Source organism: Schistocerca americana, chromosome 1 (genome assembly GCF_021461395.2).
Source record: "Schistocerca americana isolate TAMUIC-IGC-003095 chromosome 1, iqSchAmer2.1, whole genome shotgun sequence".
NCBI lineage: Eukaryota > Metazoa > Arthropoda > Insecta > Orthoptera > Acrididae > Schistocerca > Schistocerca americana.
Window position 1 is genome coordinate 33,808,791 of NC_060119.1, and position 24,484 is coordinate 33,833,274.

Here is a 24,484-nt window from a genome sequence, read left to right on the forward strand (position 1 = left end):
GGGGGTCCACAACTCTTTTGTGGACACGTGCGTAGCGAGCACGGGACCCCGAGCTAATGTGGCCCTCCTTCCTTTCCGGGCTGCATACCTTCCCTTCCCTTTCCACATCCCTCCCCGTCCCCCATCTTCGCCCCCCCCCCTCACCTCTGTCTCCTTCCTTCCCTTTCTCCCCCTCTGGGAGTATGGTTTGTGCCTACGTCCGGAGACGGACGCTCGAAACTGTTCCAAATTCCTTGCTTTTACACTTGCAAGTCCTCGTCCTTCCTCTGTCCTTCACTTTTCCTTCCCTCTTCTCCTTGCCCTTTTCTCCGCTGCGGCGTTTGAGACCCCCTTTTCTTTCCTTTCCCTTTCTCTTTTTTCCTCCCTGTGCGTGTCTGAAGGCCGACCCACGCACTTCCATGCGTAGCCGGTGACGGGGTAACGCGTAATTCCCCGCCCCGGGTAGACAGGTAGGACACGTACGTACCCCCTGGTAACGGCCAGGCCCAGGGAGGGGTGATTACCCGAGCTGATACCTTCCGAAAGTGCCGATTGGTCCCTCCGTCCGTTTGTCGGGAGGTGTGACCTGAGGTGTGAACAATCACCTAAGGCGGGTGTGCCCTCGGTGAGGGCCCCCACAAGGGAGGAGCGCGCCATCGGAGACGCCGGTAATCATGGGGGATTCTTCCGCAATGGTTTCCTCACCTTCCACTATGTCTGCTCACAAACGTAAGTTCACTGAGTCTCAGCCACAGACGGTTCTTCCATCGTTGCCACAGTTCCTTGTTGTTTCTCGGTCTGACGAAGGTCACGACTTTTCCACGGTCAACCCTTTCATTATTCAGAAAGGTGTCGACGCAATTGCGGGTCCTGTAAAGTCTTGTTCCAGATTACGGAATGGTACCCTGTTGTTAGAAACACACAGTGCCCTCCAGGCTCAAAAATTGCTGCGTACTTCTCTGCTCCACACCTTCCCTGTCCGGGTGGAACCGCACCGTACCTTAAATTCCTCGCGTGGAGTCGTTTATACACGCTCCCTCGATGGATTGTCTGACGAAGAAATTCAGCACTACCTGTCTGACCAGGGCGTCACGAGTTATGAAAAGGGTTGACTCGAACATCATTCCAACCCGCACTGTCTTCTTGACATTTGACAAAGTTCAACTCCCATCAAAAATCAAAGCAGGCTATGAGATAATTTCCGTTCGCCCTTATGTCCCAAACCCTACGCGTTGCTATCGATGTCAGCGGTTCAATCACACCAGCCAGTCCTGTTCCAATCCGGCCAAATGTGTTACGTGTGGCAAGGATGCCCATGAGGGTGCTTGTCCACCTCCATCCCCTCACTGCATCAACTGTATGGGTGACCACGCTGCTTCCTCTCGAGATTGCCCCGTTTTTAAGGATGAAAAGCTCATCCAGGAAATAAGAGTGAAGGAAAAGGTGTCGACCTTTGCTGCTCGAAAGTTACTCGCCAGTCGACAGCCCACCGTGCCTCAGAAAGGAAAATACAGCACTGTCCTTGCTTCTCCTCGGCCAACAAAGGAGGCGGCCATGCAGACTTGCGACCTCACATTTAGTACCACGGTCGGCAGATCGGCCAGCGCAAAGATCGCCCGTTCAACCTCACCACTTTCGCCTGCCCACTCCATGGCTCACCCTTCATCGGGTTCTGCTAAATCTCGAGCCCAAAAGTCAGACGCCAAGTCTTCGAAAAAAGAGCATTCCCGTGAAGAGTTTTTACGTACTGCAACTTCACAACCATCGGTTCCTCCTTCATCTAAACATCATACCTCCAAGAAGGCTACGAAGAAACACAGTTCCTCTCCTTCTCCGCCAAGGCGTGTCCCATCTACAGCACCACCTGGCGGAAATCGCCCTCGGCCATCTTCTGTGTCGCCGAGGTGCACTGCTGGTGGCCGGTGAACTGGCCGATCGTTGGTGGCAGGAGCTGCTCCTGACCAACCTATGGATCAGGATCTTCTGCCTTCGACTGAATGCCATTCCATGCTGTCGGTCGCAAGCTCTGAGCAGTCGTTGAGTTGACAGCACCCTTGGTCACGTTTCTCCATTTTCTGTTCACCCTATGTCCATTATCCACTGGAATATCCGCGGCATTCGCGCCAATCGGGATGAATTGTCGATCCTCTTACGATCCTACTCGCCGGTCATCTTCTGTCTTCAGGAAACAAAGCTGCGTCCCCATGACCGCTTTGTTCTCCCTCATTTTCAGTCCGTCCGATATGACCTCCCCTCTGTTGAAGGCACTCCAGCCCATGGAGGACTCATGATTCTGCTCCATGATACTCTCCATTATCACCCAATCCCCTTAAACACTTCCTTCCAAGCTGTCGCCGTCCGTCTTTCCCTTTCTGGATACACGTTCTCTCTTTGTACGGTATACATTCCATCGTCTACACCAATGGCACGAGCTGATCTCCTTCATCTTCTTGATCAGCTTCCACCCCCCTATTTGCTGGTTGGGGACTTCAATGCCCACCACCCGCTTTGGGGATCTCCACATCCTTGTCCACGTGGCTCACTATTGCTAGACGTCTTCCACCAAGCGGATCTAGTCTGCCTCAACACTGGGGTCCCCACATTTTTGTCTGCCTCCACGGCAAATTTATCTCATTTGGACCTTGCGGTCGGTACTGTTCCGCTAGCTCGGCGCTTCGAATGGATCGCCCTTGATGATACACACTCGAGTGACCACTTTCCATGTGTTCTTCGACTGCAGCCTCAACTGCCATATATGCGCTCGCGACGCTGGAAGTTTGCCCAAGCCGATTGGACACTTTTTTCGTCTCTAGTGACATTCGATGACCGTCGCTTTCCCAGCGTCGACGATGAGGTCACTCATTTTACCGACGTTATTCTCACAGCTGCGGAACGTTCAATACCACGCACCTCCGAATTGCCCCGGCGCCCCCCAGTTCCTTGGTGGAACGAGGCATGCCGTGACGCAATACGTGAGCGGCGACGTGCTCTTCGCATTTTCCGTCACCATCCAACTTTGGCCAACTGTGTCCGATATAAGCAGCTCCGTGCGCGATGCCGTCGCGTCATCCGCGATAGCAAGAAGGCAAGCTGGAAATTCTTTATTAGCTCATTTAACACCTTCACTCCCTCCTCGGAAGTTTGGAGTCGGCTTCGACGGTTCTCAGGTGCGCCTAGTTTCTCCCCAGTCTCTGGGCTCACTGTCGCGCATGATACCTTAGTGGACCCCGTCGCAATTTCTAACTCATTGGGTCAGCACTTTGCTGAGATTTCGAGCTCTTCAAATTACCCGCCAGCGTTTCTCCCGAAGAAACGTGCAGCGGAAGTGCGACATCTTGCTTTCTCCTCTCAAAATCGCGAAAGCTACAATACTGTTTTCTCCATGCGCGAACTCCAACATGCACTCTCTTCTTCTCGCTCCTCCGCCCCAGGACCGGATGGTATCCATGTCCAAATGTTGCTGCATTTATCAACCCATAGCCTGCGTTACCTCCTTCGCCTTTATAATCGAATTTGGACCGACAGTACCTTTCCCAGGCGATGGCGGGAAGCTATTGTCGTTCCCGTTCCGAAACCTGGAAAGGACAAACATCTCCCCTCTAGCTATCGCCCCATTTCTCTCACGAGTAGTGTCTGTAAGGTTTTGGAGCGTATGGTGAATTACCGTTTAGCTTGGTGGCTGGAATCCCGCAGTCTTTTAACACCAGCCCAATGCGGATTCCGACAGCATCGTTCTGCCGTTGACCATATTGTTGATCTCTCCACTTACATCATGAACAATTTCCTCCGGAAACGCCAAACGGTAGCAATATTTTTTGATCTGGAGAGAGCATACGATACCTGTTGGAGGACAGGCATCCTCCGCACACTGTTCTCTTGGGGCTTTCGAGGCCGGCTGCCCCTTTTTCTTCGCGAATTTATGGCAGAGCGCACATTTAGGGTGCGGGTGAACACAACTCTCTCCCGTACTTTCTCCCAAGAAAACGGGGTACCCCAGGGCTCCGTGCTGAGTGTTGTACTGTTTGCCATCGCCATTAACCCAATTATGGATTGTCTCCTCCCTGATGTCTCGGGCTCCCTCTTTGTGGACGATTTTGCGATCTACTACAGCTCTCAACGGACCAGCCTGCTTGAAAGACGTCTTCAAGGATGTCTCGATCGCCTCCACTCGTGGAGCATCGAAACCGGCTTCCGTTTCTCACCCAGTAAGACCGTTTGTGTTAATTTTTGGCGACGTAAGGAGTTTCTTCCGCCCTCCTTACATCTAGGTCCTGTCAACCTTCCGTTTTCCGACGTCGCTAAATTCTTGGGTCTTATGTTTGACAGAAAACTGTGCTGGTCCTCCCACGTTTCCTATCTTTCGGCTCGCTGTCTGCGTTCCCTTAACACCCTCCGTGTCCTGAATGGTACCTCTTGGGGAGCGGACCGAGTGGTCCTTCTCCGCCTCTATCGCGCCTTAGTGCGCTCGAAATTGGATTATGGAAGCATAGTCTACTCCTCTGCTCGGCCGTCTATTCTTCGGCGTCTCGACTCTATCCACCACCGTGGATTACGTTTAGTGTCTGGAGCTTTTTACACCAGCCCTGTGGAAAGCCTTTATGCTGAGACTGCTGAACCTCCGCTGTCCAATCGGCGGGCAGTCCTTCTGAGTCGTTATGCTAGCCATCTGTCTTCCATGCCTGCTAATGCAGCCCATGACCTTTTTTTCGACGCCTCCTTTGATGTCGGGTATGCAGGCCGCTCCTCCTCCCTACTACCCCCCCGAGTCCGCTTCCGTCAACTGCTCCATTCTCTTTCCTTCCGCTTTCCCAAAACGTTCTTGACAACTTGGGGTACAGCACCGCCTTGGCTCCGTCCCCGGATCGACTTGCTCAGAGACCTATGTCAATTTCCCAAGGATGGTACCCCTATACTTGTTTACCGTCGGGCATTTGCTGCTCTATGTGCACAAATGACGGAAGCCACATTTATTTACACCGATGGCTCGAAAACATCGTTAGGTGTAGGGAGTGCCTATATTGTTGGCGTCACCCCAAATCACTTTCGGCTTCCCGACCAGTGTTCGGTTTATACTGCGGAGCTTTACGCTATTCTCCAGGCTGTCCACTACATCCGCCGCCATCAGCGGATACAGTACGTAATCTGCTCAGATTCTCTCAGCTCTCTCCTAAGTCTCCAAGCTCTTTACCCTGTGCACCCTCTGGTCCACCGGATTCAGGACTGTCTGCGCTTGCTCCACCTGGGGGGCGTCTCAGTGGCGTTCCTCTGGCTTCCGGGACACGCTGGTATCTGTGGAAATGAGGCGGCCGATATAGCGGCCAAGGCTGCAGTCTCTCTTCCTCGGGCAGCTATTCAGTATCTTCCCTTTACCGATCTACGGAGCGGTTTATGTCGCCAAGTTGCTCATTTATGGCATGCGCATTGGTCAACACTTCCCCACAATAAATTGCGGGAAGTGAAAGCCCTTCCTTGCGCTTGGACCTCTTCCTCCCGAACGCGTCGTCGGGAGGAGGTAATTTTAGCTAGACTCCGGATAGGGCACTGTCTTTTTAGTCATCGACATCTTTTAAGCGGTGATCCTCCCCCACTCTGTCCCCACTGCTCTCAGCTGTGGACGGTCAGACACCTTTTAATTGAATGCCCCTATTTTAATCTGTTACGCTCCGTCTACAGCTATCGCCTGATCTATTGTCGATTTTAGCAGATGACACGCGCTCAGCTGACCGCGTTCTACAGTTTATTAGTGACAGTGAAATGACGTCAGTCATTTGAAGCTTTTTTGGGGGACAACCAACCCCTTTCTATAGTGGATTTTTAAGCATTCCTTCTGCCTTTAGTTTCTCAAATTTTATGACCTTGTTCCCATTGCTGCTGATTTTAAATTTCGTTTTTTTCCTGTTTTCTACGTCACGGGCTGGGCGCTAATGACCATAGAAGTTTTGCGCCCTAAAACCATAAACAAAAAAAAAAACTACGGAGTCGAGAAAGAAAAATAATTAGTAATAGTCAAATTTTTCAGTTCGACATTGCTTAATGTGCCTTACCGTTTGTCTGAATTACTGAGTCGTTTTGTTTGTATGGTGTGAAAGAATTTCATGTCCTCCAATAGGCATATAAAATTCAATCCAAAGCTGTAAATTAGTCAGATCTACGCAATTCGCTTTGTAGCGAAGTGGTTATGGTGCTTGATTACTGTACCGAAGGTGTGGACACGAATCCTGTTATACCGCAATTTTTTTAATATTAATAGCAAGAACTGTTATAATCATTTTCACTCAATTCAGTTAAATGTGACACCAGGGACCATAACCTACTACACTAACACTACTCTATAAGTGTTTTAAAAAAGTAGATTCTTCACCTGGAAACGTCTCCTTGTTACTTCTAACTACACTTTCTTACAGTCTGACTCTCTAACCCTTTTGTTAAAAAATTCTCTTTTATTTAGGCCAAGATCTACTGGAAAAATTCAGTTGGATAATTTCGACAGGACTGTCGTAAAACAAACAATCGAAGAGTTTTATATGGTACAGAAGATTGCTCCCAGTCTTCTTCTGCTTCTCCTGTACTACAAGAAAAGATCGGCTGGACATGGGGTGTTATTTCACTGCAGAATATTTTGTTATCCATGGGAGTCACATAGCAAAAAGTACAAAAGCGGTCTTTACTGCTAGAGCGTTGAGACATTGTTGATTGGAGTTCGCGTTTCATTGTGCAAATGAAACCTCTGAGGGAAGCAGCCACAGAAAACTGTTTGGATGAAATGTGGATCGATAGCAATATGATATTAGGTAAATGTTGGCAGAAGAGTGATACTGTCGGCGTTGTGGGTTGGGGAACGTCCTCCAAAAGACTGATTATTGGAAGCGTTGGATCAAGGAAGGGATTGTTCAGGGAAAAAGAACTAAAATTTTGGGCTAAATCAACTAAAGGCGACTACCATAGTCAGATGAATTCAGAAAATTTTGAAAGGTGGCTTACAAGCATGGTGCTCCCGAAACTTCCTCCGAAGTCGGTAAATGTGATGGACAACGCTCCATACCACAACAGACAGGTTGAGAGAACACCCACACGGTATGACACCAAAGAGAAGATGTTGGAATGGCTTCAAAATAGGCATGTCGTCTGTAATGAGAGCATGAGAAAGCAGGTTCTGTTCGCTTTAAGGGGCTCCGGAAAGGTTCAAAATCATGAAAATTTCAATTTTTACTTTTTTGCGTTTTCTGAATCTGCAGACTATTACCTTTTAATAGATATATAATTTATTCAATTCCGAAGACTACAACTATTTTTAAATTTTTTTTGAAATGTGTTCTACATGGGCGTGACCCACTGTGGCGCTGTTAAACTGCTGTCAAATGGTGTTATTATTAACGTCCGTGTTCATCAGGTACATTTTAGTCTGCCTCATGCAATAATGGAGGTGATAAAACCTATTTTCAGAGACTTAGCAGCACCTGAACTGTTGAAAAAGTGTATTCACGGAAAAACTCAAAACCCCAATGAAAGCGTAAATAGTGTTATATGGTCGAGAATCCCCAAGACTGTATTTGTTGGAATAGAAACACTTCATCAATAAAATTCTTCCGGGTATCAGACCGCATCGTCATAATTTAAAATGCGCCAACGTTTCGGCCAGCGTTGCAGCTAGCCTTTATCAGGGCCTTACGTAAGGCCTTACGTAAGGCCCTGATGAAGGCTAGCTGCAACGCTATCCGAAACGTTGGCGCATTTTAAATTATGACGATGCGGTCTGATACCCTGAAGAATTTTATTGAAGAAGACAACGGCCGCGGAAGCCTACGCTTACAGAAACACTTCACTTTGGTGTGTATGATGCTGTTGCGACTTTCAATGATGGCAACATTGTAAGGTGCAAGGTATTTAGAAATATGGGAATGAAGATGGTACGAGCGATGCTTGCTTTAGACAAGGAACGCCTTCGGGCTGCAGACAGGGCTGTAAAGAGTCTAGAAATACAAGCAAGAGTAAACAGGAGGAGGAACAAGAGGAAGCTGGAGGAGGAGTTTGCAGAGGATGAAGATAATCCATCCTATGGACCTGGAATGCACTAAAAAGTTAATCCAATCTTAGTCGCTCGATTCCCAAAACTTTTATTTTCTCATACTAATTACATGTTTTCTAAGGATCTTCCAAACATATTTGCTTCAAACTTTCAGTAAATGTTACACAGTACCTTCTGCATAATTTAACACAGCCTTTTTCCAAAAAACTGTATATTTTTGAAATACAGGAGCATAGACCTGCTAAAAAAACATATGTTATTGACGAAATGGCGAAAGAGAAACGCCACATGGTTGTACGCTTGCCTCCTTACAATTGTGATTTGAGTGCGGTAGAACTGGCATGGGTGAAATTAAAACGGTTGTTTAGAGAGCGCAACATTTCAGGGGACATATCGAAAGTTAACCTTTTTGCGACAGCAAGTGAATCCCTTTTGTCTGTAACTGCCGATGACTGGGAAGGGTACTGCAGGAAGGCCCAACAACTAGAAGAAGAATATTGGAGGCGTGATGGTGTTGTTGAACTAGCAATAGACGATATCATTATTAACACTGCCGAAACGGAGATTAGCGACGAACATGAAGCACACACAGAAGAGGAGTACAATAAAAGTGATTCCAAATTTATTCCCTCTCTTTTTATTGCCACAATGTAAGTTTTTCCACCAGTTCTGTATAATGCCAAATTGTCCAAGAGAATTGTTACGAAATTAGTAGCAATAGGCAGTATCATTCATTATGAAACTTTCGATTTCACTTCATAACGGCCAACCGTCGAAATTGCAATATTGGGTTTTACACATAAATAATTTCATGTATCCTGCAATCTTTTATTACGCCGCTGTCCGCTTTTGCGCAATATTAACAGTTGCTGCTGCGGCTAATAGATGGTATTGTGTATACCGCTTGGAGCACAACTTTTATGTGGACGCCAGAGTGTTGGCGGCACTGCGTACCGTTAGTGCGTCTTATTACTCCGACAATATGCTGTGTGCCGGTGGGCGGAGCGTACCTCACCTCCTCTATACCCTGCACCCTCCCTCAGAATTAGCTCTTCTCTTTGTGAACAAGCAGTACACAAACAGATCACAGATATCTCAAAAACTACACTCAAAAGTCGGCAATAACATTCGATCTTTGGCAATAACATCCAACGTTCGGCAACACAAACCAAAACAATGCATCAAAACAAGTGTTACGTTCCAAGTGTTGTGAAATGTGGAAAAGAAAAACCCAAAGTGGCAATTATATGAAGTGGAACAGCACCAAAAATGCAACAAAAACATAACATGCGGAAAATCGTCCACGCAACCTGTAAGTGGAATTTAAAATATTACTCCCTCAGAGAAAAACCAACCACCAGAACTGTTTATAACCTATGAGTACATTGCCCCAAAATGTTAACTAAATGGTAAAAATAACTACATAGTCTAAGCTACTAAAGATGCCTTGCAGAGAATAAAGGCGAAACACATATGGCACGAAAATTGTGTTTCATTCAGTTGTAGTTATACGGTTCAAAAGTGAAAATTATCAATATACCGTAATAACGTGAATTGTTCAAAGCTGACATAGTTATTCTGATGCGCATTTTGCTGCACCAGAAACTGTAAGTCCAGAAGCGCACGCAGGTATGGATGTGTGCGGGTTAAGAAATGTTGTGGCAGTTCTGCAACACTGATTGAATATTAATGCCTCTGAGTTTTGGTGTACCACTTGATATTTACCTCGTCTCGCAAACGATGCAAAACAATGCTGGCGTGACTGCGTTGGCCATTCTCCCTTCGTGTTGACTCTTCTCCGGAAAGCTCCATTTAAAAACGCAAGTTCTCGTCACATCTCCGCTGCAGAGTGAAAATCTCATTCGGGAGTATTAAAATGATTTGAGTGTCTGAAGTGGTAATGTGAGTACATAACACTGAGTATGAACCAATAAAGTTAATACTGGCAGTATCTGTACTACTGCGACTGCTGCCACTAGTGGCAGGTATAAAGAGAATTCACAGGCATACAAGATAGATATCTTCTGATACAACGAGTTATGCAGAAAGAAAATTTAAGGAGGCTGCACCAGCTAAGAATACAAGGAAAAGAGGCAGATCTGGTTGGAAAGAAGATGTGCAAGGGAACGAGTGCGTAAAGGGACAATGGTAATCCTTACTGCTGCTTTATCAGAAAAGTCATTAACTGTGTTCTGAAGTTGGAAAGCGGCTGAATGACGGGGTGATACAAAAAGGATTTAAGTCTATTGGAAATGGGTGTTCCTGCCAAATGTTGCTCAGGTAAGAGCGTGAAGGTCGGGGAGAGAATCGAGGGTCAGTGTTCGTTGATAAGACAGTAGGGAAGACAGAGAGCATAGAAATCTCTGCACTTGTCTGCACGCAGCCACAACAACTGTGCATATCATGGTGAAATATGATCAAAGACTCGAACATCACAGGTACAACGAACACAGATCTTCATAACAAGTCCCAGGCGGCATGAGCTTTCCTGAGAAAGGCCTTACAGGATAAAATCGCTGTAATCAGTAGTTGTAAGTGTAAATGTCTGTGCATGCTTCTTTTTCAGATCAAGAGCGATGAACCTTTTTATATTGTTGCAGGGCATGGAGAGATGCTGATGCCTTTTTGCACATTGCCAGTCCAATTTAGATTTCCATCTATTATTACTCCTAGACTCTTTGCTGAATGATGGAAGTTGATATTTGCCCCATTTAGGTTTAAAGACGTTGGAGATTCCCGATAATTCGGGCTAATGAGTCTAGAATGACCAACCAGTATCGCTTGGGTTTTGGTTGGGTTGCGCTTTAACTCGGATTTTGGTTGGGTTGCGCTTTAACTCTACATCCTGTGGCCATGTCGATAGTGCACACAGAGCGGCATTGAGATTCCCGATAGCTGCCTTCAGATTTACTGGTTTTAAATACAACTGAAAGTCATGAGCGCACATTTGGTACTTGCAATAGAACAAAACTTACGACACGTCGTTTACATACAATGCAAAGAGTATAGGACCTAATACCGAGACCTGGGGGACACCTGATACTGCTTGCCTCCACTGTGACGTTAAGGAGCCGGACATGACGTACTGCTGGCGGGAGGCCAGGTATGAGCGAAAACATTGGACTACACTTGCCGATAATTTTAGGCTGCTAATTTTGCCAGGTAAACTGTCATAGTTGACGGTCTCAATGGCTTTGCTGAAACCTAAGAATCACAGGATAGTTGCTTCTTGTGTATCCATGGCAAGCTTCAAGTCATCTGTTAAAAACCTTTATTATGGCAGTTGTGCTGTGATGTTTATGGAAGCCTGATTGGTATTCGTCTAGTAGGCTGTTTGTAGTTAGGTAGATTATTAGATGGTCGTGAACTGTTTATTCTAAGGCCTTGGCCAGTGCAGGAGGAAAGCATATAGGTCGGTAATAAGGGGGTGCACAGGCAGCTTACTTTTTACGTAAAGGTTTTACTTATACCTGTTTCCAGCTCTCAGGGAAACACCTATGGTTAAGGAGTGGTTGAAGATATCTGTTGTAGTGGATCAATAACAAGCTTCATCATTTGGACTGTGATGCAGTGATGTCGAGTAGATGCTGATCAGATACGCATGATGGATTTTTTGATGGTACTGCAAGTAATATGCTTTAGATAGAATTTTTCGTAGCTACAGTAGTTTACCCCCATGAAGTTTCGATTGCGGTTTAAATGTGGTTGTGGGTGATGTGAAGTACCGGTTCAGTTCTTCGGCTGGGACAATGGGATCAGCTGCAGCTTTCACTTTGCCTATACGAAGACCACGCAGGTTTTTCCACAGGACAGCTGGTGTATTTCTCTTGCGGTTAATGTGTGGACGTGCCTCAGTTTTGCATTTCTCACAGCTTTCAATAAACTATTATTATAGGACAAAGCGGAAGAGAATAAATTTTCACATAATAGTGTCTTCTTTTTCAACGTGAGAACGAAGCAACTCTAAACAAGTTAACAAAAGTTTCACTGTCCATTCGGAGGAAGATGGTGTAATCATCACGTTGCGAGTGTAACATTTCCTCTCACTTTAAACCATTCGTTCGACCAAAGTCGTTCTCTTCTTCTTCGTTAAACACAGTACCAGAGTCAACGTTAGAAATAGTTTATCTGAATTTGTAGCCAATCCTATTAGTGTGAAAATGCAGCACAGACAAACAGAGTCTGCTTCAAAAGTGCTGTTCAGTTGACAAATATTTTGAATCGTGTGCAGCCTTAGTTGACAAATCTGTGAGCACATAAGAGACAGTTTGGTACATAAGTCTGACCGTGTACGCGACCCTTGCACTAAACTAAATTCCGCCATCACGTCCTGAAGGCCACGCGATGCCGACCGTCGCCTGTGCCACCCTTCGCCAATTACGTCATCTGGCTGGTGCACGGAGCGGCATGTGGTCGACACGCCCGCCCTCCCGGCCGCTGCCGGGGAGGTAGCCGAAAGGAACGCATTTAAGCTCACGCAGGCTGGCGTGAGGTCTGGAACAGGTAAAGTAATTATACTAGCAAAAAAGGTACGTAGCTTCTGGAATACTTAACTTTAATTCATAATTGGTGAACATCGGTCTGACGGTACATGCATCACAAGATAAATAGCAAATGATAATGGCGCCTTGCTAGGTCGTAGCAAATGACGTAGCTGAAGGCTATGCTAACTATCGTCTCGGCAAATGAGAGCGTAATTTGTCAGTGAACCATCGCTAGCAAAGTCGGCTGTACAACTGGGGCGAGTGCTAGGAAGTCTCTCTAGACCTGCTGTGTGGCGGCGCTCGGTCTGCAATCACTGATAGTGGCGACACGCGGGTCCGACGTATACTAACGAACCGCGGCCGATTTAAAGGCTACCACCTAGCAAGTGTGGTGTCTGGCGGTGACACCACACTTTCCCTATGAGAAAAAACTGTGACATCTGAAGTAAACACTAGCCACAAACAAGCGAAATAATATTGCATTTATCACTTCAGAACTTTAAGCCAAGTTCATTGGCGACATCCAGTGTTTCTTGTTAAGATGCCTGTGAAATATGTGTACAAAATCCACTGTTCTTTTCAATCGTATCTGTCGGCACTAGATGTTCAAAATCTGTCATGTGCTTGCGGGCAAACATTACACAATACCGAACTCACATGACCTGAGTGGTAATGTTTGTTGACGACAAAAATCCTGTTCTACGGATACGAATGCTCATTCCATAAACATACGAATGCTCATTCCATAAACATTCCTACTCTACGAAACTGACAGCAGTACGTTGGGCAACCTACGAAGCAAACCGAGGAGAAATTTGGAAACACAATTAGAATTTACGGCGATGAAACAAAAATTCTAAGGTTTGCCGATGTTGCTGTAATTCTGTCAAAGACGACAGACGATCTTTCATCAGCTAAACAGAGTAGATCAGTAGAACGGAAATAGGCGGTGTATGGAAAAGAGATCCATCAACAAAAGTAAAAGGAAGGTAATGGAATCCAGTCGGGGTAAAGCAGGCGATATTGAGGAATGAAACGCTAAAAATAGTAGATGAGTTTTTCTATTAAAACTAATGGTTCAAATGGCTCTGAGCACTATGGGACTTAATTTCTGAGGTCATCAGTCCCCTAGAACTTAGAACTGCCTAAACCTAACTAACCTAAGGACATCACACACATCCATGCCCGAGGCAGGATTCGAACCTGCGACCGTAGCGGTCGCGCGTTCCAGACTGCAGCGCCTAGAACCGCTCGGCCACATCGGCCGGCATTAAAACTAAACTTCACCTGAACAGGCCATGAAGGCCGCACGGTACCGACCCGCCATCGTGTCATCCTCCGCCCACAGGCGTCACTGGATGCGGATATGGAGGGGCGTGTGGTCAGCACACCGCTCTCCCGGCCGTATGTTAGTTTATGAGACCGGAGCCGCTACTTCTCAATCAAGTAGCTCCGCAGTTTGCCTCACAAGGGCTGAGTGCACCCCGCTTGCCAACAGTGCTCGGCAGACCAAATGGTCACCCATCAAAGTGCTAGTCCAGCCCGAAAGCGCTTAACTTCCGTGGTCTGACGGGAACCGATGTCACCACTGCGGTAAAGCTGTTAACCAGTGTTGCTATTTAGGCAGCAAAATAACTGACGATGGAAGGAGAGTGGATAGCAAAAAACAGCCTGGCATTATCAGTAAAAGGGAGTCTTTAAAAACAGACATTTTCAACACCGAATATAAATTTAAATGTTGCGTAGTATACTCTGTAGTAATTTCTCTAAAGCGTACTTTTGTACAGTACGGAGGTAAAACATGGACGATAAACAGTTCGGGCAAGAAGAGAATGATAGCTTTTGAAATGGGGTGCTATATAAGAACGCTGACGATTACAAGGGGAGGAAATGAATGGTAATGAGGACAAAAGAAAGTAATGGCCCAAATGACTGTAAGAAGGAGTGCGACACATCCTAAGGCATCGTCAGTTTGGTAATGCAGGGAAGTAAGGAGGCAAAAGTTGTAGAGGTAGACCAGGGCATGACTACTGTAAGCAGGTTCAGATGGACGTGCTTTCCAGCAACTGTGCGTGAAGAGGCTTCAGTGAGGTTTCGGCCGTGCAGCCGGATGATGTCCACATCTACCTTTCCGCTGACAATCGTTCAGCCACCTTTATATGAGTCTTACAGTCAGGTGACTAAAGTCTTGCGATACCCCTTAATATCGTGTCGGACCTCCTTTTGCCCCGAGTTGTGCAGAAACACGACGTGCATGGACTCAACGAGTCATTGGAAGTCCCCTGCAGAAATTTTTAGTCAAGCTGCCTCTACAGCCGTCCGTAATTGTGAAACTGTTGCCGGTGCAGGATTTTTGCACGAACTGACCTCTCTATTATGTCCTACAAATGTTCGGTGGATTCATGTGGGGCGATCTGTGCGGCCAAACCATTCGCTCGAACTCTGGAGAATGTGCTTCTAACCAATCGCAAAGAATTGTGGCACGTTGACAACGCGTATTGCTAGCCATAATAATTCCATTGTTGTTTGGGAACATAACGTCAATGAATGGATGCGAACAGCAGCTAAACATCCAGAGGAGCCACTCCACTCCACGTAAACACAACCCACACCATTATGGAGTCACCACCAGCTTGCACAGTGCCTTGTTGACAACCTGGGTCAATGGCTTCGTGGGGTGTGCACCACACTCGAACCCTACCATCAGCTCTTACCAACTAAATAGGGACTCATCTGGCCAGGCCACGGTTTTCCAGTCGTATAGGGTCCAACCGACCTGGTCGTGAGCCCAAGAAAGGCGCTGCAGGCGATGTCGTGCTGTTAGCAAAGGCACTCGCGTCGGTCTTCTGCTGCCACAGCCCATTAACGCCAAATATCGCCGCACTGTCCTACGTGCCACACTGACCTCTGCGGTTATTTTACGCAGTCTTGCTTGTCTGCTGGCACTGACAACTCTACGCAAACGACGCTGCACTCTGTCGTGAAGTCATCGGCCCGTGTATTGTACGTGGTAAGACGTAATGCCTGAAATTTTGTGTTCCCGGCATACTCTTGACACTATGGATCTCGGAATGCTGAATTCCCTAACAATTTCCGAAACTAAATGTCCTATGCATCCAGCACCAACTACCGTTCCGCGTTCAAAGCCTGTTAATTCCATTCGTGCCGCCATAATCAGGTCGGAAACCTTTTGACTTGAATCCCCTGAGTACAAATGCTCCGCCTAGGCCCTGCTCTTTTATACCTCGTGTATGCGATACTATCACCATCTGTATATGAGCATATCGCTATTCCATGACCAGTGAAATAAACTGTAGACATTGCTGCTCCTTTCAGAGATGTGGTATTTCGAGGAAAGTGTTGTGATACGCAGAAATATTTACAGAAAAACTGGCAACTGGCATCCGATGCTAAATCGTAAACAAATGCAATCCAACGAGCACAAGTAAATGTAAATTTATGAAATCACTCCAAAACACCGTCATTTGCACGTCATTCTTGTCAGTGATATAGGTCAAATGTTCTGATTTGATTATTCAACCAACCTTGTGAATAACACAGAGTTGTGGATAAACGCCACAGATTTGTGCATTAGCTCACCTGTGACGAGCTACAAAGGCAATCCCTCTTGATGTACTGATCTGACCTGTTCTTCATTATTTCTCATTTCTTCCGGATCAGGTCCAAGCTGCCGTAAATGGATGCACTAAACACGCTTAGATAAATTCTGCTGACAAGGGGAATGCCTCGGCCACGGCCAATCGATTTGACTCACATTTGGCAAGTCGCTTGTGTGCAACCTAAAATGAAAAACTCTAAAATATCTTGGCTCAACAACCTTCTGTTATTGAGAAAAGAACCCCTAAAGTTAATGATGCGCCATCGACTCAGAATTGAGATCGACAGGTAATTGGAACTGCACATTTTCGATCAACATATATGAGATCTGCAAACGCACAATTTACTAGAAATACTAGAAAGCAATTTTATGACTGCTGCTTATATACCAGTATGATAAACGGCGTTCAACAAAAGTGCCGCTGGAGTAGCGATTGAGGCATCACAGCTATGAAGTGACAGCCAGCTTCAAGCAGTGGCGAGGTGAGGACGTCTGCTGCGTCCAGCCAGCGGCACCACGCACTTTACTTCCTTGTCGCCTGAGGGTTAGTTTTGTTTTCACGTTCAGCGCGCTATGGCACTTGCCTACCGGCAGATACGGTAAAGATCACATTTCAACTGAATCACGCCCGACCACGTTCTTACGACGTAGAGCAGAACCTGCGAGTCCAATGCAGACTGGATCCATCGGGACTCGCAGACTGGATGCATCGCTCGTTGTGGCCATACATTTTTCCATAACGGCCGGTATCATTTATGTAGAGATGACATCTGCAGCCGTCGGCACTGACATGGTCATTATGTACGCCGATACCACTAAGTTCAGACACTTCGACAGTATTATGAGAGCTGTCATGGAGAACCACAAGGGACTTGGCCCACAGATGCTGTGAGTACTTGAGCTACCTTTTGAGGTACTGTAAGATGTTGTCACGGCAGCTTTTCGACTGTATGGCAACGTTATCAGCCATAGGGCGGAAAAATGCAGACTTTCAAAACGTACAAAGTCTGCAACAAAGTACATCAGGTTAAAATAGACCTCTCAAAACACGTCCCGTCGTGCCTGAACATAGGTGAATGTAGTGCCATCATCATATACTACGGCCAACCTCGAACGTGCTCTGGATGCAGGCAAGAAGGCCATGTTAGGTCAGCACACCTCCAGCGTCGTCTTACGAGTTAGGCATCACAGGATGTTGTAGTACCCACGGAGACCATTATTCTCCCGCTACACTGTCAGGCCTTCCACGCCGCCTTAAGTGGACAGCGAAAGGAGCGATGTCCCAAAGGAAACAGCAGCCACTGGAAGGCAAGATGACATAATTCCTGAGATTTCGACAACTCCGAAGGTGTCTACTGCATCCACAGACCACCAGCTGCCTGAGGATGTAGTCAGGAAAGATGGACGTGTTGTGCCAACACTGGGCTTCCTTACGGATAACGAAGTACCAATGGAACATCCAAAACACACCAATATGTACGTCCATAATCGACGATTACCTTGGCGCCACAAGAAATAGCCACGTCCATCATGCGTCTGGCCTGGAAGAGGACGACTGATTATGGTGATTTAGAAGACTCACTGATCTATCACATCAGTCTCCAGCTAGACTCCAACATCAGATAGCCAGAACGACCATCCTATAGCACTGACCAATGACACAGCAGCCCATGATGAAGGGAATAGTGAGTCACCACTCACACCAACAACATCTCTTTTCCCACGGGCTGACGACGTTGACGATGTCAATGATGTGGCGACGGGGGAAGTGGAGGGCGTTGACATTTTGTCTGTCACCTCGAATCACCAGGCCCATTAACCAGGGTGGCAGACCATGAAGGTCAGGGATTTTCTCTCTCCCATTTGTCAGCACTGACAACACCTCCAGCTGGTAGGCCTGTACAGCAGATCTTGTAGTCACTGTTAACATCAGTAAAATCTGGACATGACATAAGCTGACCCTGCTATGACAAATGCTCGCTGCAACAGATACTGGCGTTGCCTTCTTACAAGAAGTCCATGTAGCAAGCTTTCCTGACTTCTTTGGATATGTGGTTCGTGTCTCAGATGCCCGCCAAAGACAGCAGTGTTGCCATTCTTCTATGTAGGAGTTTGCTCACCACTGACATGAGACATCCCCGGAATTGAGGGGCATGGCCATATGGTCAACGCCGTGCAGTTAGTTAACATCTACTTTCCTTCTGGGTCAGGACGATGTAGAGGACGCTCACGTTTTTTTTCACAGAGAATATATCGAAACACTGTCAGGGTCGACTGGATGACATGGTGACAGATGTATGCTGGTGCCTAGTGACCAGCTGCTGCGCCATTCACCTTACCCTGACCTCGAACTTCATCTTGTCGACACATCGCGACATATGCATGGCGACACTCCCAGATTCACTCACCTTATCAGTGGCTCATCGAGCAGGATAGATCAATTTTACATCACACATACCCTAATTATTTTTTTCTTAACTGCGGAAAAAGGAGGGCGACAAATTTAAGGCTCGCACGAGGTGACAGAAATCCACACTACTTCACTGGTTTCAGATCTGTGTACACAGCCGTAATGCTGATAATAGTGTGTGCACATTTCAATTTTATATCGTGCCAATTATAATGACAAAGTTGTGAGACGTTGTTGCTATTACAGTTCTTAAATCAGTTTCATGACACACGAATTTCTCAAATTTTTGGACGAATGCTTTGAAAATGATTTATTTTCCTGAACTGCAGTTTGTTGCAAGTTATGTTAAATCTATGTACTAACCACTAACACAAACAAATTATTATTGTTATTATAATTATTATTATTGTTAAAAACATTTTATATACTTGCTACGATTATTTAAATCCTAAGCAATTGTGGTAATTTAAAAGTAGATGTGACTGTAAGTTAAATTTTGGGGGGGTGGGGACGAGAGAAGAAAGGAAGAAACTGTCCCCTCCAACAACCCAGAACCCAACCCTCGATCCGCACTTGAGGCCGACAACAGTACCAGAGCGCACTGCATTGCATGCTGGGGAGAGGTAGACAGTGACCCGAAAGAAGTGAAGATTGACCCAAAGTCTTACCTATCTTGTACACGGATGCAAATGTGGATGTATACTTTACTCGATTCTGCTGATCCTGTCAGTAAGTCCGTGTGGTTCTACAGGGAGGGCAAACATTGTCTAGGTAAGCAAGCATTATAAAGCGTAGAGAGGCAGAGTTACGAGCAAGTTCGGAATCGGCAGGAGAGCGTCGTAACGAGACCGCGGCACCGCCAGGTCGCTCACGCCTGGCGAGGGGGCTGCGCAGTCGGCAACACCGCGGTGATGACAGGCGACACGTAAAGAGCCTGCAGTTACGGCAAGCGGGAGGTCGCTGGCCCATTCCAGCCTGCTCGTCGTGATACACTAACCGCAGTAAACAACAGAATCGGCAGGCGGAAGCAGCGCTTAGGCCGGTATTACACTATCAACTTTTTTTTGTCAAAGATTTGATCAAAGATGTGATCAAATATTCCGTCAAATATATTTGACAAAGCTCTTTGACGTAGCGCTAGAAGGGGTATTACACACTGTCATCATATTTTTCGTCAAAGTTCAACACGGCTGACAATAGCAACTTGTTATTAACCGCAGCAGTTGCATGTACCACAATTGCAGTGTGTGCACGTGTGGGAGAGAAGCTGGGCAAAATAAGGAGACATACCTGGGTGAAGCTGTGGGTTTTACGATGACACGATAAAAGCATTCAACAAAACTTGTTACGTGAGCTTGTAGTGGAGGACGTCAAGTCGTACATCAATTACTTAAGAATGGATGAGCATACATTTCTGCATGTGCTCAATGAAGGGTATCCTCATATCACAAAGCACAATATTCACTTAAGAACTGCTACATCTGCAGAAGACAGGCTCACTACTTCGATTCCTTGCTACAGAAAAGGGTTAGGTTAGGTTAGGTTAGGTTAGGTCAGGTTAGGTCTCCAATCTTCTTAATCTATTTTTGTATTCAGCGTGCCTCACGTTGTAAAGCGCCTCATCAGCTTCATACATCTCTATTAATTTTGTAGTTGTCAGCACACACCAATTGTATTTACCGGCAATATTTATAAAAACACTACAGACGACAGAACGCTGCAGCGATGCTAGCGCTCCATGTGGTAACATGTCACAATGCAGTGAACAGAAGACAAGCGACTTCTTTGATCAAATGTACAGCGAGTCTCTAGATTTGATCAAATATTGGACGACATTTGACAAAGTTCCGTATTACATCATCAAATATCTTTGACAAAGATTCTTCACAAAGATATTTGCAAAGAAATTTGATAGTGTAATACCGGCCTTAAGGACGCTAGAAGCAGCCCGTCATCGCCGGACAGCTGGACAGGGACGTGACGTCAGCCTTGTGGTGCTCCGAGCCGTGCCGCGCCGATGACGCAGGCGCTCCTGGCACAGCCGCTGCCCGCGCTACAGGGGCAGCAGCTCCGCGCCCTGCCGCTGTCCCGGCAGCACCAAGCCGGGGTCCGTCGCCTGCCGCGTCACCTGCAGAAGGCCGCTACGCTGCGAGCGCGGAAGCGTGACGCAGCCCGACGACCCCCTGGTCGCCTCACCACGGTCACGGAACGAGGGAACCCGCCGACGTAGCAGCACAACCTGCGCAGTCGACGTCATATTCTCCGCAACGTCCGCTAATCATTGCAGTCGAGCCCAAATTAACAAGTCACTGGGCTTTCTTCAGCTGCCCATCAACATCCTCCCTCAGCCCTCACTATCAGAGCCACCCTGTTAAAAACTAAAGTCCGCCCGAGCAGGCCGTGGAGGCCCAACGGTACCGACCGGCTGCCGTGTCATCCTCAGCCACTGCGTCACTAGATGCAGATATGGAGCGGCAGGTGGTCACCACACCACTGTCCCAACCGTACGTCAGTTTACGAGGCAAGAGTCGCTACTTTTCGATCCAGTAGCTCCTCAGTTTGCCAACAGCGCTCGGCAGACAGGACAGTCACCCATCCCCAAGTGCTAGTCAAGCCCAAGAGCGCTTAACTTCGGTGATCTAACGGGAACCAGTGTTACCATTGCGGCAAGAGCGTTGGCTATAAAAGTGTTATTTTGGACAAAAATTAATAAAACAGCACGGTCCCTGAAGTATGTCCACGTTACAGACTGGCGGAGAGCATTAATCGTCATATGGATGCTATTGACAACAAGGCGTCACGAGGAAGACCGAATCAATTGGCTTCTGGAGGTAAGTAGAGGAGGATGCGCAGAACGGTTCAAAACTGGGCCTAATGCCAGCTTCGGGCGCACTATAAGCGTCGTCGGGTCTTTTTCTATACAACCTGGACTCAGTGCCTCGCTTGAGCACAAGACTAGCGTAACGCACCCGCACTTCCAGGGTCACTCGTTTTGACTATTAATTATCGTTCTTGCGACGAACTGTTCGACTCCAGAAGCTGCGCTGTTTTTCTGTAAGATGCGTGGGGAACTTCACGTGGAGAAGGTAAAAAGTGACATGTGGAGATATTCGAAGACGCCGGGGTCCACGGATCGGACGGAGACGGCGCGGCTGCACAGTGTGTGTGTGTGTGTGTGTGTGTGTGTGAGGACTTACCGCGTCGCTACGAGCAGCGGACGTCGGCGGCCGCAGGCGACACGGCCATTTCCCACACTGGCCGCAAATAGCGGAGCGCCCTCCGCAGGGAACCCCCCACCAGGTGGCGCGCCGCGGCCGCGGACTCTGCCAGGCCACTGCACCACACCTGTCGCCGATACGTCCTGCCGCTGTCAGGCGGTGCGCGGCAGCACACAGCCCGCCGTCACAATGTCTCCGATATCACTGGATCCCGCCCACAGACAGGCCTATTATGCGATAGTTCCCTAATATGAGACACCCCAACTGTGCTCATGTTAGGGGTTGCACTCTGGTGGAGACTTTCTTAAACACGTCTATTGCGTGCCAGACGACGACACAGCAAGTAGGACGCCATAGTTGAGCCGGATACAGTACGTAGAGGTTGATACAAAATTTCTTGTGTTTGGAGTTTTTGCGACATCGGTGTTAAGACTATATTTCAGCTTAAAGCTGAGTGGATATTACTGCGCTCTTTTATTGTTGTTATTTGTGACGGTATTACCTTTAATTATTGACAATTAGGTTCATTTTCCAACGAACGTTGTTAGCAAGTGCGTGATTCTTTGTGTAAGATGGCGAAATTCCTAATATGCGATAGTATCGGGATCCAAATACGCGAAAGTGCCGCATATTACGATACCTATCGCATATTGGGGGAACTCCTTCTCTCACGATTTGTTATATGTAATTTACGCTATACTATCACGAGATAACAATATTTTATCATTTATTTTAGTAAAATTTTGGCAACTGCGTTTATTTTAATTTGATTAAATTATCATAAACAGGGATTACTTTGAGTAGTCTTATGATCAGAAATTGGAATGTTTTCTGGAACTTTACTGCAAGGCAGTATTTCTCTCAGATGTTGATCAATATTACTCCAAATTCAAAGTACTCCGTTCAGAGAACTTGTCAAAAATAATCTAACAAATAAAATCATAGATATCCTTTAAGAAGTATGTCTGATTATTGTATTTGTTCTTTGTAGATGGCATTGGCACCTAAAAAGAAAACGTGGGATAAAGACACCATGGTTCGTGCCATTACATGTGTGAGAAACGGCGAGATGGGGTACTTAAAAGCCTCAAAAGTTTTTTTGCTGTACCAAAATGTAGTTTGGAAAGGTATGTGAAGGATAAAACTCGTACACCCGAGAAGCTGGTTGGTGTTAATCTTGGCAGAAGGCCTGTTCTCTCATCTCAACTGGAAGATGAACTAGTGAAATACTGCCTTGCAATGGAAGAGCGATTTTATGCTCTTAAATTTAAGGACAAACGAAGCATGGCCTTCCAGTTAGCTGTCAGCAATAAGCTGAAGAATCCCTTCAATTCAGAAAACGCTTCAGCAGGAAAGAAATGGCTACGAGCTTTCCTTAAGAGACATCCCATTTTATCAATGGGCGCTCCTCAGGGTCTTCCAGCAGTAAGAGTGAAAGCTTTCACTCCAGAAAATGTGGGGAGCTTTTTTGATATTTACGAATCTGTGCTATCTAAAGTCAACCATAACCCGCATCGAGTCTTCAATGTTGACGAAACTGGGGTGACATCTGTGCAGCACAAACACAGCAATGTTATTGCTATGAAATGGAAGAGACAAGCTGCTGCCTTGACTTCAGCAGAAAGGGGAAAAACAGTTGTAACGTGTATGAACGCAGATGGCACTTATGTTCCACCACTAATAGTCTTCCCAAAGAAGAATATCACGCGGGAATTGATGAACGGTGCACCTGCAGGATCAATATCAGCTTGTCACCCAAGTGGCTGGACACAAACTCACATTTTTATTCAGTGGTTTGATCATTCTGTGAGTCATGTAAAGCCATCTTCAAATGACCCTGTCATTTTGATTCTTGATGGGCATTATTCCCACACAAAGAATCTCGATGTGTTAGATAAAGCACGTGAAAACAATGTTCATATTGTATGTTTGCCACCTCACTCAACGCATAAAATGCAGCCACTTGACGTCGGATTTATGAGGCCTTTGAAAACCTACTATGCCCAAGTGATAGAAACGCGGTTGGCAAGTAACCCAGGTCGTGTGATCACCCCATTATAAACAGCCAGGTTATTTGGGCGGCTTACAGCTGAACAGCAACAATGGAAGCATCTGCGAATGTCTTCAGAAAAACTGGTCTCATCCCATGTAACAGAAACAACTTTAGGGAACATGAATTTTTAGTTCATCGCCATGCTGACGCTCTTCAAGAAAGAGATGCCAAAAACCAAAATGAAACTACTGACGGTGATGGTCAAGCTGTTAGCCCGGCAGACATCAGACTTCTCCCACATATCGCGAAACCACCTGGAGATAGTCAAATAGGTGAAACATCGCGTTATTGCTCTGCTGCGTTACTAACTTGAACTCCTTGTGTGAAGCAATTGCAAGAACCTAAACAGAAGAAATCAGAGGCTGAAGCTAAGAAAGCAGCCAGAAAGTTATTTGGGGAGAGGAGTGGAAAACCTTCAAATCGTAGGCCTATAGCAGAAGAATCGTCTAGTGACTCGGCATCCGATGTCCATCTTGATGACAGCGGGGATTCAGACAGCAGTGATGACGATGACGCAGAGCGTCTGTTCTGTACTGGGCGCTTTCCTGAAGACGAACACGGGGAGAAGTGGGCACAGTGCACGAAAAGTTATCGCTGGGCTCATGAAGATTGCGGTGTCACAGAAGACAATTTTGTTTGCCCCGGATGTCGTAAATATAAACCTAAGTAGTGAGAAGTGAGTGAAGGATAACATA

General features: G+C 46.6%; 1 protein-coding gene across 1 annotated transcript in view; it reads right to left on the reverse strand.

Moving 5' to 3' along the window:
• Positions 1–21,828, reverse strand: part of LOC124620272 (calcium-binding protein E63-1) — a 602,105-nt gene extending 580,277 nt beyond the window's left edge. Inside the window, exon 1 of the mRNA XM_047146959.1 lies at positions 21,716–21,828. The gene's annotated coding sequence lies outside the window, so the exon portion shown is untranslated. The remainder of the gene's footprint in view (positions 1–21,715) is intronic.
• Positions 21,829–24,484: the final 2,656 nt, after the last annotated feature.